This window comes from Alligator mississippiensis, chromosome 4, assembly GCF_030867095.1.
Source record: "Alligator mississippiensis isolate rAllMis1 chromosome 4, rAllMis1, whole genome shotgun sequence".
Taxonomy (NCBI): domain Eukaryota; kingdom Metazoa; phylum Chordata; order Crocodylia; family Alligatoridae; genus Alligator; species Alligator mississippiensis.
This window is the reverse complement of record NC_081827.1, coordinates 72,582,934-72,599,971: the sequence shown is the minus strand read 5'-3', so window position 1 is coordinate 72,599,971 and position 17,038 is coordinate 72,582,934. Positions and strand designations below refer to the sequence as shown.

General features: G+C 40.5%; 1 long non-coding RNA gene across 1 annotated transcript in view; it reads right to left on the bottom strand.

Moving 5' to 3' along the window:
- Window positions 1-15,906, bottom strand: part of LOC102572819 (uncharacterized) — an 88,999-nt gene extending 73,093 nt beyond the window's left edge. The window contains exon 1 of the long non-coding RNA XR_009461616.1: window positions 15,845-15,906. This is a non-coding gene — a long non-coding RNA (uncharacterized LOC102572819). The remainder of the gene's footprint in view (window positions 1-15,844) is intronic.
- Between the last annotated feature and the right edge of the window lie 1,132 nt (window positions 15,907-17,038).

Sequence of the window (17,038 nt, the reverse complement as noted above, 5' to 3'; positions counted from 1 at the left end):
CAGTAAAGCTCATGTGTAAATATACCCAATAATCTCATTGAACTTGACTGGACTACTTGAGTGGGTAAAATTAACAGGAGCTTTATGACCAAAGTCAAATTATTCCAATAGGTACCTGTGGCAGAGCACTGTTTGTGCCTGCCACTTTAAGACCAGAGACAAGCAGCCAGCAGGTGCTTGATTGTGGCAGACATTTTGACCCTGGCTGCCTATATAAATAGTTCAGTTCCCTGCTGTTACAGTACCTAAATGAGACTAAGGCAAGATTTAGTTCCTCAAATCCCCAAAAGGATTTTTTAAGCCCCAAACTGCCGATGTGCCTAGAATCATTATCTACCTTCTCTTTCACCTGAAAACTTCTCTATCGTGGACTTATGCTTGTGCTCAGAAGAGATCCAGCTCAACTGTCAAGAGTATAATTTCCACTTAGAGTCTATTGTAGTCCAGATGAGAGCTGAATATGACCAAATGTTCAGCTAAACCACAATCCATCAGGTGTCCATAGATCAGCCCTATTGCTTGAGTACTAGTGACAACACCGAGTTCAGGACAAAGCAGAGCATTCAAAATCACTCTAACTAGTAAAGCCAATAGCTGGTGATGCCCCTAACTTTCACAGTGTTCAGAGGATGTGGGAGACTTGTGTTTTAGGCTGTTTTCAGTATAAGGGGATTCAAACACATGTCTCCTACTTCCCAGGGCATTGCCCTAACCACTAGATTATTGAATGGTCTTTTGGCAACTTTCATGTCTTCTGTTGAAGTTGGTCCTCTGGACAGCTAAAAATACAAGACACATGGAGACAAAGCAAGAAAAAACAAGAGAGGCCCTTAGTATCTAGTCTAGTGGTTAGGGCACTTGCTTGACAAGAGGAAGTCCATAGTCTTGCCTCACTACCAGAGTTATTTCTGTTATTTAATAAATAATTGTCTAATGCAAATCCATAATCAGTTCTGGGAGCACACCTCAACCCTGTGTAGAGTGGGTGCATTCTTGGGGAGTTACTAAACCAAGAATCATCTCCTGTCTCATGATGCATATTCTTAAAGGTTTTAAATTTTCTTCCTGAAACAAGGCCCTGTCCAGCAAATGCGCTCTTCTGCCAGCTGCTTGGAAATGTCTTATTTCCAATAGATCTCTCCAAATCTGTTCTGATGTAACAGCAAAATACACAAGACTTTTGGTATCAGCCTCTGGCCAGCTGACAGCAATGATTTGCCAAACACAACCAATTTCCAATCAAGTGCTGTGGAACTCCAGTAGAAATGTTGCAGGGATCACAAACTATATACCATGTAAGGTTTAAATGATTAATTGCTGTACAGAGACTGCTAGGTGATGTCTCGTACAGAAGAAGGGAGTAAGTCAACATCTGTTCTTGCCTAACAACCTAGTAGCAAGATTTATAGGACTGGAAGAAGTGGGCAAACCACCACTATTATCATTTTCCATTAAACTCCATGTGTGCTTTCAACATGGTCTGTTTCCCCCTAAAGATCTAGAGAGTTAGGTAGAGTCTACACACCCCTCAGTCTGATTTGTATCATAACAGATTAGGCAGGAATGAGACATGACTGGTCTACATTGTTTCTGAGAGTGTTCAACAGTCTATACATGTTTGGACCTTTTTTCTGGTCAAATGGAGTTGGGCTGCATGGGTGCCTTTTAATGGTCTGAGGTCAGGGAGCTGGGGATTATGGAGCTACTCCCCAGTATTAGGCTTCCCACATGTCTAGATCTTTAAAAGACATTTAAATATCCAGCTGCACAAACCAGCTTTGAACATGCTGTTATATGAGGAGCCCAAGGTTGGGGAGAAACTTACCACTGTTGGGTATCTGTGGGTGTACATGTTTAAAGGCCATGGGTACAGCCCAGCCCTAGGGAATGGCTCTCTAGGCTAGGCTCCTGAAACTCCCATTAAATAATATAGATCACATGTGCAAATTAAAGAATGACAGCTTTGCAGTACATTTAACATTTTATCATGTGATAAATTGCTTGTACATGTGGCATGTTATGATTTATCGCAAAATTAATGTGTTAATCTTGCAATAAATGTAACATCTGCCAGGGGCGTTAGGAGTCAATTATGATCAAACCTTTAGCTTAACACCCTGGATAACTTGGAGAAGCACCGGCTGGCAAAGCACCCAGGGGGTCAGCCTACCAGCCCAGGGCTGCTCCGACCTGGCTCAATGTGCTGTGGAGGGGCTGGCTGGGACATGAGGGTGCTCCAGTGCAGGGCTAGCCAGGAGGCAGCCCCCACACTGAGGCACCAGGGGAATTTGGACACATGCTTGCACCACAGCACCGGGCACTTTTAAATGGCAAAATGTGCATGAGCGCTGAGAAAATGGCAGTGGCACGTTTTTGAATGAAAACACATCAAAGGTTCTTTAGTTCAAAAGTGCACCACCACCATTTTCTCAGCAGTGATGTACATTTTGCCATTTATACAAATGTACATGATGCAGCGCTGGGCACGTCAGCTCACGTGCAGAGCAGACTCAATTAACTGAGTCTGCTCTGATGCGCTGGATCACTGCCACATCAGAGCAAATGTATGTGTATAAATGCCCCTTGTGCCCTAGCCAGCTGCATCAACATGTGTGGTGCTGTGGAGTAAAAAACTCTCAGCAGGATAGTACTTGTATTTACAAGTACTAACTGGCTGTGGAGTTGATTAGTTTACTCTGCAGAAGAGCCCTGAATGTGTAGATGTGAAACATTTATTGAGGAGCTATTTGTCTACGCCACAGTAAATGTTTCATGTATATTTTCCCAGGAAGTATTTAAAAGAACACTGTCAAGTTGACAAACAAATTACTTTAAAGCATGTACTTGCCTCTGTTAACAAAAAATACAGAAATTTAAAATTGGTTACTCCTTTATAAATAAAATTTGGTTTTTAAACTTGCATAAAATTTAAAAAGATAGTATAATCTCTACACTTCAGGTTTCTCTGAATAATTTTCCGGGAACCATACAGTTTCCATAGTGAGAAAAGCATTTAAAGTCATAAGTAAATATAAACTAATTTAGAATATAATTAGGGATAAAACATCTTTTTTTCTGATTGTGGTTAAGATAAGCAGTCTTTGAGAAGGAAGGAATTAATGCAAAAAAACCCCAGTTCCCCCATATGTTTAAAATGGTTGCAAATTTTGTACAAACTTTTAGATCACTAGACCTAAAATTTAAGACAGATTGGCAGATCAAACTACACTTGGTTAAATTAAATACTATTTAATAACAGTACTGTTAGCTATAATAGCCTGCTTGCCTATAACCATAATTACATATCTACCTTGAAAAATATTTTGTGAGAACAAAAAGCTCATGTGGATAGTTAAATATAAGTACTGGAATTTATTTCTTCTGATTACAGCAGAGATTTACTATACCATTCTTGTTTATTCTGTTCTCCTGATTATTTGTATTTTTCAAACTGATTTGTTATTTTTAAATCCTTTCATTCCTATAACCTAGACATTAATCTTTGTGAAAATTGATTAAGTTCACTCTGTTGACAAACTTGATGTGGCCCATAACTTATCCTTCGTTTCTTAGTTGATAGTTTGTAGAGGACATATAGGAGTTGAATAGGCTTACATTTGAGTAGGGTTAAGAGACGTGTGTCACTCCTTTCTATTTTTAATAGAGAACAAACTGAAAGATGGAATTCCAGCATAGTATCCATGTAGCTTTGATTATATAGCTGTAATTTCAGTGTTTCCCTCAAAAGGAAGGTTCAGTTTTAATGAGAATTAAAAATAAACTATTTAAGGTGGTCTAATAAAAAATATCAGATTCACCCAAACAACCTTGTCTGCCTGTGTCCTTAGACCAACACGGCTACAACTTACACTCCTGTTAAAAAAAACCGGAGGCATTCAAAATCTTCAGCATGACAATTTTTCTGAGAACTACAGGCCCTCACACAATTTTCATATAAATGTACATAACATTTATTTTAAAAAACAAATTACTCAAGGATAAATATGTGGGATTTTTAATAGATAAAAACCCTATTTCCTATGTGAGTTCACTAGCAAGATCTTCCCACAGGTAGACAAGTATCACTACTCCTATTATAAATAGAAGGATATTGATTAGGACCAGATCCAGATCAACTTTATTGGTGCCCATACTTAGGCATTGCAAATCTTGAAAAACAGGCACCTTATTTCAGACCAGCAGGATTAGGATCCCTGGGTCCCTAAAGTGTTAATGGAGAGAAATAGGTACATCTGAAGAGAGATCTGCAGTGCATGTGCACTGAATAGGCAGGAGTCTAGAGCTAGCCAATACAAAACACTAGACACAGAGGTAGAACTTCATCATCAGATCTGGGGCACAAAACCCAGTGGAGAAGCACCACACCAGCAGAAATTCTGTTTTTGCTAAGTCTATTGGATACATGATGTTCATGCATTTTATATAAAACATTCGTTAAAAAAAAGAATTCTGGGAACAAAGGCCAGAAGTGTGACATCTTCCGTCATGGGAACTGTCTTCATTACAGGAGTGTGGTAATGCTTTCTTCTTGCATTTTTGGTTTCTCAGTAGCAAGATGAGAAGTGGAGAGCATTTCCCCTCTCTCTCCTTCTACCTGCCCCCTCCCTCACAATATTTTTTTTATATAGACCAACTGTGACTGTTACAGCACTCTCCCAGGATGTGGAAGATGCAATTTTAAAACCCCTTCAGAGGATGGCTTTTAACCCAGGTTTCCTACCTCCTACGTGAGTCTCACACTTCCTGGGCAAATATTCAAATCACTATTTTTATTATGCAATGATGGCCTTTACCATTACCACCTGGCAGTGAAAATGACTTAAAACAGCATTGCTGAAATAACAGACTAGCTCCTATCCTCACTGAGGCACCAGGTCTTGCAATGGACCCAAATCCATGCTGTGCCCCACCCTCCCCCTGCCCCCCCCCCCCCATCAATACAAACAGTATCATCACTGAACTGAATAAGTATAACATCTGAGGTTCAGTCACCTGCTCCTCTACCAATGTCATACACACCATCACCTGCTTACACTGTCCCTCTGCTGTCTACATGGAACAGATGCGGTGATGCTAATGTAAGAATGAATGAACACCAATCTGACATCAGGTGCAGAAAGACACAAAAGCCTGTGGCAGAACATTTAATCCTCCTTGGACATGTTGCTGACCTCAAGATTGCTATTCATATGCAAAAAATCAATACTAAAATAAATAAATAAATAAATAACAGTTTGAATGGGGAACTGTAGAACGAAAAATCATCCACAAACTGGACTGTGTTAAGTATGGTTTAAACAGAGACTACCGATTCATATACCATTACTTGGATTAGCTTTTCTGACCCCTTTGTTTCTATGGGTTCTTTTCTTCTTTGCTGTCCCCTCCCCACCTTTCTCCCTTCCCTGACTCTCCCTTCTCCTTTCCCACCTTTATATTCAAATCAGTCATTCCACTTTACACACAGCTCTGAAATTATCTTGAGTTCTTGAAAGCTTCTTCTCCCTAAAGATCATACTTAGTTAGCCTATAAGGTACATATCTACTCTGGCTTCAACTATGTGTCATCTTGACAGTTAACCAGTTTTGGGTGGATCTATATTGGCTTCTGCCCACTTGTGAGCTAATATTCTTGGTAAGCATCCTATAGAACTCTCATTCCCTTCTACTGAATGGTGGATGGTTGAAAAGGTTGGTTGAATATCATGAAATAATTCAGAATATAATGAATATCGGGTTAAAGACGAAAGGATCTCATCCTAGTGTAATTTCTACGTTTTATAAATCAAAATTAGCTGAACTGTCCTCTATAGTTTTTACAGCATATTTGAAATAGCATAATGTGACTATATTTTACAACAGATTTACTATGCATTTCTTCAAAATTATAATCTTTGACTCTTGTGCTTAATCAGGCAAATATGTACCAATGTCAGCGGCATCTCTTCCTTTCAGCTTGATAGAATTAGGATAATATTAAATGCAAAGTATCTTCCACGTTGGGAAATTAACTCATTAGAAAAATGCTTCTCCAGCTTATATTAACAATGATGTCTGATAGGCTGAGGTTAATTAAAAAAAAAATCCCTGAACAAATTTAAGCATCAGTGTTTTGTGTTAAAATCATTTAAGTTCAGTAGCATTGTAACAGAAAAAAACCAACTCTATACAGAGTACTGTATGGATAGTACATGTCTAGAAAGGACTTTCAGAAAAAGGGCATTTGAACTTCCAAATTTTCCTACAATGAAAAGAAAAAAATTTCCCACTGGAAAAAGTGAAAACTGCATTGTTTTAAAAAGTTGTTATTTTTTTTTAAATTATTCTCCAGGCATTTTCTAGATCTGAGATCTAAATTTGGGTATAGAGAGAAAGTAGTATGATTACTATGCCTGCTAAAAAAAAAAAGAAAGAGGTGCTATACTCTTTGGCCTTTATTATAATGATCTTGGAAGTATGCAGAGAACTCAGTGAGTGTTTGCCTAAACAAGGATGACACAAAATAGCCCATAACAAATTTTTCAAGTACAGAGATAATTATGTAGCTTTATACAAATGGGACTGGTCATTCAGGAGTAAAGTTGATATTGGCAAGTATGGGGGCACATTCACACTTTATGAATTCTGAATTTGGTATTCATAAACAACAAATTAGTCATCTTTTCATGAAAGCAATTTCTCATTCAAAAACAGTTTTCCTGAGTCACACAGTGTTAGACTCTGTCACAAATAGGATCAGTTGTTTCACACCATAACCATAATAAGCATCCCAGGGTGGAAATTTCTTGATCACCATAGCTTTAAGTCACACTAGATTATCATAGAAAAGAATGCTCAGAACACTTTTGTAAAGTCTTACATAGCATCTCCTCATTTCAATAAAATAAAAAGAAGTAAACTCCACAGACAAAAACTGTGCTCTGTTTCTGGCTAAAAAAAAAAAAAAAATCTCTATTCACATATTTTCCGTTGCCTCTCTTCTTTTATCCCTCAAGCATTTTTCACAGATCACCACCACCGTAAGCAAAGTTCTTACTTCTTTTTAAAGAGCATGGACAAATGATGACATTTCAGCTAGGCAACATGGAGCTGGGACTTACTGCAGAGGTGATGAATAGTAACTGTCTGCCTGCTCTTTTTGACCCTGGCATAATTAAAATATAATCCCTTAATGAAATAGGTCTAAACTATTCCAGTTTGGCTTTTTTTTACCATAGAGTAGGGGTGCTCACCCACCCACCTGCAGGCCAAATTCATCCTCTCCTCTGAAGCCAGGTCATCCAGCCTGCAGGGAAAGTCCAGAAATTTGGCCCGGTGAACAGTGGCAACATTACTTGCTGCCAAATTTCTGGACCCATAAGAAACCCCACAGGCCACATAACACAGCCCTATGGGTCAGATCACACCAACAAGGAGCTGGATCCAGGCAGGCAAGATCAGGGCAGTGCGTGATCAGGCTGATGTATGGCCAAATAGGGGCAGTGTGTGATTGGGCTGGCGTGTGGCCAGATCAGGGCAGAATGTAGCTGGATTGGACTGGCACACAATCCGATTGGTGTGGAGTTGGATCGGGCCAGTGCAAGATTGGGCTAGCACGTGGTCAGATTAGGCCCATGGACTGACCCCCTAAGGTGACCCCCCCCACAGGACTGACCCTGATCCACTCTCTGGCCCACAGGATCAGAAGGTTGGGCACCACTGCCATAAAGGAGTGATTCTCAGATGGGGTGACTGCCAGCTGCCCTCAAACTGAGAAGCATGCTGTACCGTGGGTGGGCAGATAGACATGAGGCTGCGGAGCTATGCTTTCAGGCCAGCTCATCTGTCCCCACATCCTTCCCAGGTTCCCAGGACTGGTGGGAGGGGCCACAGAGGCAGGTGGCTCTAGTCACTGTCATGTGAGACCCCGATGGGGAACAGCCTTGGCAATGGGAGCTGTGCTTGCCCTTCAGGTACAGACTGGGGTCAGACAGTGAAAAGAGGGGGATGGTGGTATGAGGTCCTGATCCAACGGCCTTCACCTGGCACCAGCAAGATTCTAGCTCAGTGATTCTCAACTGGGATGCCACTAAATTCAGGGGTGCCTTTATTCTAAAAAGATTGAGAACCACTGCCATAAAGTAACAGCAGGCAGATGGACAGTTACCATGCATCAGGCTGCTCCACTGCAAGTCCCTACCCCCTGCTGACTCATTGCAGTTGGATCATTTGTATTGGTCCTACGTATTTATTGTCTCACAAACTTCTCCTAACACTAGTAGGGGTGGGCAAGAGGGGCACCTACCCTGGGCACCAAATTAGGAGGAGTGGCAGAATCGCTCCCCACTGGCAGCATTGCTATGCTGGGAATTCTGAAACAGTTCCCGGCTGCTGTTGCTTTAAGAGCTGGAGCAGCCAGAATGAGTGAACCTGCACCCCCCACCCCCATGTGCCCACTCTCACAAACCCATCCTCTTCATTTTTAGTAGGAGAACTGAAGGACAGAAAGGCAACAGCTGCCTACCGTCAAACAGAAAGTATGACACAAAGCCAGGAATTAAACCATGGTTTTCTGAGCCCTCCTGTTTGATCTCAAATGGTCCTGCCCCTTGCATAGTCATTATACTAGTATAAATGAGGGGGTAAAGTACTACCAAATGAAAATGGGGCCGTGTTACACCCACTTTGTACTAATGAAAATTATAATACAGTGTGCAGGGCAACAAAAAAATCATGGCCTTTGTCTACTGTCTTAGCCAGTCCCTCCAGTTGAACCAGGAACCCTTTTGACTGGTTTTCAGAAGGAAGAAAGTAGAGAGTAATATGCTGTAGCATATTCTGTATTAAGGAAATTTAACCAGTGTAACTACGTGTATTCAATTATATAGGGCCAAACTAGACAGACATTCAGCACACGTGCAAAGTAAGACAAAGTAATGTAGTTTATTTTGGTGGGTTACCAGATTAAGGTTAAGCAGTATAAACTCCGATTTGAGTTCATACAGTCCATGTACATTAGGGGTTTTCTCCTGTGTAATTACACCAATATAGATACACTGGCATGAATTCCCATACTAGACAGTGCCTCAAAAGGAATGATTTATTCTTCCCCTTGAAATCATAAGAAATGTACAAGAAAGCAGCTTATCAAGATTCAACTACATGAAAAAAAATATGACTGGCTACATGAGGCTGTTAAAGAATCTTTCATGGTCAAATAAATGGTAGTGTTCCTATTTATTAAAAATACAAAACATAATATGCACGATCCAATGCATGACAAAGCTCCATGCAAATATGATGCACTGAAAAGCAATGAGATTGTGCATCACACTGCCTGGTTGGATTACTTCTGAAAATCAAACTGCATAACCGGAATTCAGCAGGCTCATCCCAAGTGAATGCCCAAATTTCATGAAAATATATTAAGATGACAATTACCTCTTTTTCATACTATAATAATGGATCATGTTTCTGTTCCCCTATGCAGCTTTAGAAAGGTAGAAGATGTAGACAACTTGTGCCATCTCTTTGTTTCCAAATAATAATAGATAACAGTTCCTCCCAACCCATGGTGGGAGGAGAGTTATGATAAATTCATTAATATTTGTGAGATACGGAATGGAGGCGGGGCATGTGAGGGTATGGAAAAATAGTTTCTCAAGCCATCCATGCTTTCTTGTGTGTGCTTGGTCATATGCACAGTGGGTATAAGTGGACAGAGCCTTGCTTGTCGGTGGCTGTACTAACTTTGGCAGGGAAATGATATTGGCAGACCCTAAGTGACCACCCTCTTCTTAAAGAGACACTGATTAACATCATTAGGGAGATACAGGAGGCAGATGAGGCCTGGACATGTTCCTGGTTACAGTTACTTCCTTCCAAGATGTAATCCTGCCTTTGAAGCTAAAACTCCCTGTAGCCTTGGGCACATCACTTAACCCCTCTGGCATAGCTTTTGATCTGCAAAATTGGGACAGTAATATTTCATTATAAATCTCATAGGTGTTGCTGTATGGGTTCATTAGTTAATGCTTCTTGAGTACTTTAATCATGTAAACTGCTATGTGATTGCTAAGTATTATTAATATTATTAATAAAAAATTAATGAAAAAGTTACTTTGCATTACATAGTCCCTTCCACTTCTTTAATGAAAAAGATGAAAGCGTTATGTATGAGAAACATGCACAGCCTAATTTCAACACCAAGCTGAGTGAAGTCCAAAAAGTAAACAAACAGCATAAATTACGACAAGCAAATGAGAATGTTAAATAGAATATAATTAGCTTTGACTTATTTTATCCATACATATTATCCTTGACAAGAGAAGCTGATTTCACAAGCTCACCAAGAGACTACAGTAAGCGACTGGTTCTCTCAACATCAGGACACAGATGTTTCATTTTTACGGAAACTGCTCTTTTTGTGCTAAGCATAAAAGTTCTCGGTTCTAAATTTAATTAAACTTTTGGGGGAGAAAGTTCCAAAGTAATCTGCAATACCCAAACCCACCCTTCCACCGATGTCCACGGGTAATACTCTCAGTGCTGAAAGTTCTGTTCTGTATTATACTGTCTGTTGTTTATATCTATCTTTAATGTTGAATGCAATAAACACTTATTGAAACATTTTTGGTTTTTGGTACATCAGGGGAATGTACTTCTCAACTTTGAAATGCATAATATTTTAAATGTCCTATTAATTACAGTTAGAAGCGTGTAGGGCTCAGTATCCAGAATGTTGCATGACATGTTCTCTCAAGCTGGAGACAAATAACATTACAGCACTACAAACCATGTTTACAAATCTTTGCTGTAAGGCCTTAATGATTCTACTGCCAAGACATTTACGACTTTATAGATGATCATCAACACCTTGAGTTATACCTAAAAGCGAACAGGGAGCTTCCACACAATTTAAAACATACAAGTAGCTTGCTTGTATCTGCCTGTCCCATTTGTCACGTAGAGTGCTATGCTATACATTAAACAGGAGGTTCTGAACTGTCTTCCCAGGGAGTCCTAAATAAAGCACGTCACTGAAGGCTAACCTAACGATGACAACAACACAGTAATTGTATCATGATCTACATCAGAAAGAACAGGCAAACCAAAGACAGAATTATGAGGACAAATTAAAATCAGCAGTAATGGAGCCAATAAAACTCTGAGGTGTCAAGACACTCAAACCAAGGAATGGCAAGTCCCCACAAGATTCACGACAGCAATTACAACCCCACACAGTACCCACAAATGAATCACATCACATACATGAGCCACCAGCACCTCAATATCAGCCGTATTAAAAGTTCATTAAAAACCTAACAAAGAAACACATGGCTACCTGAAATTCATCCACAGCTCGAAATCGCAAAGCCAAAGATACTTCTGTGAATTTTGTTCAACCCCCTAATCAGAATGCAGGCTGATATAAAGGAATTGGAGAGTGCAAGCGAATCAATGAAACTCATTAGCCACTACCCTTTCAATTTCTCTCTGAAAAGGAAATGTTCAAGGCAAGTGGAAACTGAGTTTCAAATCCACTAATTCTTTGACATAAACTGGGAAGATATATTTTATACCCTCCAAAATGATCAGCATTCACCAAGTAAAACACAACCTCAGTGTTAAAGAACCCTGGAGTCACTAACTTTTGTTACCTATTTAATTATGTTCTGGGCAGTCATTAAATTTCTAAATATCTAAAAGATTTTTCAGTGTTGCTACCATATCTCTGTAAAGTAAAGATAAGGTGGCTTTAGAGTTCTGGAAAACATTCAATGTGCAATACAAAACCTGCACAGAATTTGTCATTTGCATAACAAAGACTCCTCCTATAATCCTGGTTACGAAGAAGATTTTATTTTTACTGAAGATACATCAAAAGATATAATGCCATGATCAATCATTTTTCAGAGGAATACCCTAAATTTAGCAAAATAAAGCAGCATCATAGCTCATGGAAGGCCAACCTATTGTAAAAATATAGAGCACGGTATCCTGTAGAATATCTAATGGTAAAGCAAATGGCTTCACCCTGTCACTAAAAATACTCCATAGAGGATTCTAAAGGGTTTTAAAGATTAGGTATCATCATTTAGTAATTTCTCTCTCTCATCATTGCAAAAGGGATATTTGTCTACGCCTATTTTGTATATTTTATAAAGGGAAAGGGGGGAAAAACTCACTTTTTCCAGTTTCCTTTCCTTGAGAAGGAACACCCTCGTTACTTGTGCAAGTTGGGACCCATTCTGTATTGTTGTTCCAATTAAGTTCATCCTCCTCTTCAGCTTTGTTTTTTGAGAAGTAATTTGATCATATATTTAATTATATGGGTCATTTGCCACACTTAATTGTTTTGTGATTCTTCTTTAAACCCTGGATTCATTGAAGGTGTATGTCAAGGGTGCCCATGCCCATTAAGCATTGAGAGGAAGGATAGTCCTGTGATTAATGTCTCAGGCAGTAGGTGTAGACTCATTTTTGCCTGTGATCCAAACTGTCTGCAGAACCACAAAGAAGTCACTTTACTGAACGATGCCTCAGTTCCCCATGGTGATAAAATGGTGATAACAGTATTTCTTTCTACTTTGTCCTGTCTCTAGTTTATAGAGCAAGAAAGAACTAAAATACAAACCCAGAACTCAGGTCTTTTTAGCCTGTTAAAATACTTAAAGAGCACACCTTGCCAAAAAATGTGGCCAGCTAAATGGGGAGAAGAAAAGCTGACCCACTTAATGGTATCAGAAGACAGCTATGCAGAAAAGTGTCTTTATAGAGGAGGGGATTTTTTTCTCCGCACACTTCCTTTGTGCTTTATGACATTCTGGCTGTGTTTGCTCCATGCAAGTGAAATCTCTCGAACCACAACTACATCTCCAGGAGTGCATTTATATTCCCACCTACCCAATGCACCTGAAGTGACTCACAGAGTGGAAAATATATTAAAGGACATATTTGCAATATATCTAAAAACTGATTTAGAAAACCAATTTAGTTAGCTATCCCTCCATTTACAAAGCACAAACACTTTACAGCAAAGAAATGAACAGATGCCATCACAAACCTTACACTACCCACAAAACAAATACATTATTGTTATCAAATATAATGAAATATATATTTCATCACAACACTACAGCCTTGCCACTGACCCATGGAATGTTGAGGCATATTATAATATGCTCTGATATTGTTATCTTGATTTAGGTATCAAAATATTTTCTTTTAAAAAAGCACTATTAAATAGACAATACAGTAGCTAATTATCTGGTAACAAAATAATTCCTTTGCTAAAGTTGTCTATTAAAGGCTTTCTAACTTCAAGAACAGCAGAAAACAAAGCAAGCTTCTTAGGGGAGTTGTAAAGTGTCCTCCACTGGACTCTTTGCAGAAGAGGCATTGCTCTGAGATTGCTTAGAAAGAATGTATCCTGCATCTATACAGAAAGCTGGACTAGATGCTAAGACATTCTTATTATGTTCAAACTAATATGTTGGATAAGAAAATACAATATTTCAATCTATGACAGAACTTTGAACTCAGCTCTCCAAAGACTTAAACTCTTGCTTCAATTTTAAATGGCCAAATAGTCCCAAACATAGTACAGTAAAAGGTTTGTTATCCAGCAACCATGGGGAATAGAGAGTGCCAGATAACAAAATATGCTGGATAACTGAGTGGCCTGAACAAATGTCTTTGCCTGTTCAGGCCACCACCTGTCCTGCCACATCTGGGGTGTCACCACCCCTCCCGCCGCATCACTGCCCCCGCCATGGGCCCTGAGGGACAGGGAGGGGGGACCTATGCAGGCTGCTATGCCCCGGACTGTGGGAGCTCTGCAAAACTGGAAGTGCCACAGTGGGCACTTACAGTTTCACTTTTCCCTTACAAGCTGGCATGCTGGTTAACAGAGCATGCCGGCTTGTAAGGTGCCAGATAACTCAGCTTTTACTGTAGTCTCATACATTTAAAGGTGGCTTGGTTCTGTTAATAGATTTCATAGACATTAGGGGCTGGAAGGGACCTCATGAGATCATCGAGTCTAGCCCCCCTACCATAGGCAGGAAGTAAACTGGGACAGCGTGATCCCAGCAAGAAAAATATCCAAATGGTTTTTTGAAAGAGTCCAGAGTAGGTGCTTGCACCACCTCTGGGAGGAGTCTGTTCCAGACCCTGGACACACGCACTGTAAGGAACTTTTTTTAAATGTCTAGTCTAAATCAGCCTTCCTGGAATATATGGCTGTTAGACCTTGTTATCTCTTGGGGAGCCCTGGTGAACAGCTGTTCTCCCAGGTCCTGATGTACCCCTCTTATATAATTGTAGGCTGCTAAATTCATTTGCATTTTAAGTTGATTGGTATATCATTAATGTGTAATAATAACACAGTAGTGTTAGAGCAATGTAGCCATGATGGTTCAGGAATTACGTGAGAGGCAGTGGGGGTTTTAGGTGTTATCTTTTATTGGACCAACTGAATGTGTGGAATAAAGTTAGACAAATTTTCAAATGCAATGCATTCTGCATTGGGTCTGAGGAAGGAAGCAGGCACTGTGAATGTGAAGAACTGAGAAGGGAGCTCTGAAATTGGAGGAGAGAGGGAAATTCCCAGGGGTAGCAAACAACAACACTAATAACATATTTTTATAAGACTGTGCTGTTAATGTTTGGAATCTTGTTTTGTGATAAATTGGGCATTTCTTTATACATGATTAGAATAATATGGGCCAGACCTGTAGCTGATGTAAATAGGTGTATAGCTCTAAACAAGTCAGTGGATTTACGCACATCTACATCAGCTGAGAATCTTGTCATGTTTGTTTATTCATTGGGAAGCACCCATTTTACAATGTCCCCCACTATTAATGTCTTAGCTTTTAATTGCTTGTATTTTCAAAATAATGTGAAAGCAGCTAGCCACACTGATTTTGCTTGATTACCTTCTGCAGATTTTAAATGGCATTCTTCTTTTCGGGGATTTCCTAGGGAGAGGTGTCCTTTGTTTTTTTGTTTGGTAAATTAAGTAAAGCGTGATACATTTGTAATATAACCATGTGTGACAGGTATCCACTCAGGGCCACCCTTAATGTGGCCCCCACACCTGTCTCTGGGGCAACCGCCCGCCTATTTGCCTGCCATGCCTTGATCTTAATTAATGAATTAGTATTAATTAGCAGGAGTCTGCCCTTATACTGCCCTGCCACTAGGGGGCGCTATCTGGGGCTCTGTTTCCTCCCCTACACTGCAGTCCACGCCTCATCGATGGGAATCACTGTTGTCTCAGTTCTCTCGCTATTTGGCCCCTTACTGTTCTCCCTGGGCCTTCCTTCTTTTACTGCACACTCCCTCTGGTGCTAGGGCTCCCTCCGGCCCCCTCTCACTCTGTGCCCTCTTTTTTGGGGCCTTTCTACAATGCTGCCCCCTCCTGGGGCTCTCCGTGCCCACATTTGGGCTTCTCAATAAGGTGGCCCCCTTTCTAGGGCTCTCCGTGCCCAACTTGTGCTTCCTAATAATGTTGCCCCCTATCTGGGGCTCGCCGTGCCCACACTTGGGCTTCTCAATAGCGCTCCCCTCTCTGGGGCTCACCACACCCCTCTCTGGGGCTTCTCAAATGCCCCTCTCTGGGGCTGGGGTCTATGCACCCCATGTGCTGCGCCCACTGGCGCTGGGGTCCTCACACTCCACTGTGAGTCCCCTATGAGGCCTCCTCCATCCCTTTATAACCTCACCCAAACCACCAGTTGGTTTAACAAACAGCAACACAAACTTGAGCCTCCTGGGTATAACTCAAACATAAGCCGCCTGGCTACAACAACATTGCTCAACTCCAGTCAAGCTGTACCTGCGGTTCTAGCTGCTTCTGACATCATTACTCCAGGAACTCCTGACTCTCTGGCTGCTGGCAGGGAACTGCCTCTGGCCTCAGCTCCTGGGCTTTATAACAGCCAGGCCCTGCCCCTTAGGGTCAGCTGACCTTCTCTGGTTGCCCTGGCAACCCACAGCTGGGCTCCTTATTCCCTGCTAGGGCTTCTTCCCTAGCAGTTTTCCCCTCTATGGGAACAGGGCACCTCAGTGCTCTGTGACACCGTGTGACAATTATTAATACTTATTATTTGTATTCTGGTAGCACCTAAAAACCCAAATTAGTTCTGAATCCCTACTGAACAAAACTCTGTGCAAACATACAAAAAAAGACAGTGCCTGTCCCCAAAACCCTTACATAGACCGGTGAAGGACAATAAGTGGAAAATGCTGTTCCTTAGTCTTCATTTTGTTTTTCTTCTGTTTTTCATTTTCATTTTAAATTATATGTATAAATCATACATTGTGGGAGACAATCTGAACAGGGAGAAGAGCAAAGGACTAGGAAAGTAAAGTAATGAGAAAGGAAAGGGGAAAGAGAGAGGGCAGAGAGATTGAAGTTGCAGCAAGAGATACTGTAATGGATGGATGGAATAGAGCTGAAGAAAACCGATTAGCAAGGAAGAAAGGAGATCCAAAATCAAAATAAATAAGAGAAATAAAGTTACGGAGTTATTCCTTCTGCACCTGTTGTCTCAGCTCTGTCCTCACTTTCTACCTCTAGGCTGCTCCCAAAAGTGCTGTTAAAATCCATATTGTACCTCTTCATTGCCTTTGCCCCAACGTTCATTTCAGACTGTTTTTGATTTGGGGGGTCTTTTTAAAATACTTCTACAACAAAGTTTATCCTAATTTCCATCCTAGTCCCTCTGTCTTTTAAACCTATTGTTCATGCTATTGCCTGTCCCCCACTCTTCTTCACAATTTTAACTACAACCCTTTATGCTCCTCATTGCAGTAAATAACATTTACTTTTCCTGTCTCATCATTTCTAAACTTAAATAGCTAAAAACAAATTCTGATCACACACATACCTGGTTAAATTTAAAATAACTGTGCTGAAGTCATTCTGGCTCTTATACTCCAGCTAGTCTAATTGCTAGGTCTGACAAAGTAAAAAATTTCTTCTGCTGAACTTAAAAACAACACATTTTTTCATACACTGGCAAATGCC